The sequence below is a fragment of the Drosophila montana genome, unplaced genomic scaffold (genome assembly GCF_035044405.1).
Source record: "Drosophila montana isolate Dmon_TW-CO22-7 unplaced genomic scaffold, ASM3504440v1 contig_3325_1, whole genome shotgun sequence".
Taxonomy (NCBI): Eukaryota; Metazoa; Arthropoda; class Insecta; order Diptera; family Drosophilidae; genus Drosophila; species Drosophila montana.
In genome coordinates this window covers 308545-310392 of record NW_026998209.1, presented here as the reverse complement: position 1 = coordinate 310392, position 1848 = coordinate 308545, and positions in this window count along the sequence as shown.

Sequence of the window (1848 nt, the reverse complement as noted above, 5' to 3'; positions counted from 1 at the left end):
CTTTGCCAGACAGTGCTGCCAATGCACGTACAGCTAGTGATGTGATAACGCTTTCGATTGACGTCGACTATTCATATATTCATATATAAAGTTTATTTCATTTTTCAAATTCGGACATGTAAACAACATTTTAACATTTTTCAAAAACAAAACGATTGCTAGTCTAGGCTGGCAAAAAAATTAATGTGACCGAATATATGGGTACTTTGCATCAGTTTTGTCGTTTCCTTATTTTGTGCTTAACGAAGTACGGTCACTCTCAACTGTAAAATTGGTGTAAAATTTAAAACACCGCCCTAATATACGAATATAGAGAACAGACGCCTCTGAACGATGACTGCCAGCTGAAAATTATTAAGTTCTTGGACCTGAGGAGCCGACTGGCACTTTCGATTGGAACTCGAGCCGTTGCAGAGCTCTGTGGGCTCAATTATGGCATAAATGCGTATTCATTTATCATTTTGGACAATATTTAACGTGAATTGGTACAAATGGACGTATTTTCGAGTTACGATTATCTTATATAAGCAAAAAAAAAAAAAAGGCACAAAAAATTGCAAATTTCTTCATTCAAAGACATCGACAACGGGTCCTTTTTTTTTTAATTTATGACGGGTTTTGGTAAAGCTTGCATAGATACGTTATCTTCGATGTATTGTATTGATATCTCATTGAAGTAATGTGCAATCTGTCTGCTACGTAAATTATAAGGCTTATGTTATATTAGTCTTCTTCATTCATCTCATTACTTTTTCAAATTTTGAACTTAATTTTCCTTGTTTTATTCCCTGCAATTTTCAAAAGTGCATAGGTAACAGTGTTAAAAAATGCAGAAAAGGATTACTCATCGATATATTTACTCTTGAATATCATATAAATTTATCGCATATTCGCGACTTCAATATCGATAGATATCGCTGCGATATCAACATCCCCAGTTAACAGAAAAACGCACGACAAACATAAATTCGTGGAAATTACGCACGGGTGTTTTTTCGTAGCTCAATAGTACTATTTGTTTATTTTTTTCGGTTCTAACTTAAATGAAGCACACATGCATATGCAAATGATTTAGTGTAATTTGTGTATAAGTTAAAGGCAATTGCAAATGTTAGATATTAAGATGGATATCAAATGCAATCAGCGCAGCAGCAGAAGCAGCGGCAATAGCAACAACGACAACAACAAAAAGGCTGACTGACTACACCCAAAAACGCAACAAGAAAAAGGCAGCATATAAAGGAAATAGTTGGAGGCGAGGAATAACAAAACGACAGGAAAAATGAAGTAAAAGCGACAGCAGCGAACGGAACGGCACTTCAGTTGCAGTTGTAGTGGAGTACATACGCACGGTCACACACACCAGGAGACATATACACGTACATACATACATATACAAACAAAAGCAGCACACAAAGAGACATTTGCATGCATATGTGTGGGTGTAGTAGCAGCAGCAGCAGCCCAGCTCCAGTGTACAAACTTCGGGTTCATTCGGCAATCGTCGTTCGTTCGTTTTGTTCGCACGCTCGGTTTATCGTGTTGGAGTAACAGCATTCGCCTACGCAGCAGCAGCAGCCGCCGCAGCAGCAGCAACGACAGGCAAAGGAAGCGGTTTAAGAATGCATGGGCATGCACAAAGTACGAAGCACGAAACACGACAAATGCGAGAAACACAAGAGAAATGCAAATTTAACAGAAATTGAAATAAGTGCAACGGGTTCCCAATTCAACAGCGCATTGTAATTCAAAACGCAGTCGCAAATTTATGCCAAACTGATCAAAAGCGGGTGCGCGCGCGATAGAGAGAGGGAGCGCAAGATTTTTCGTGCAGAGTGAGAGACATAG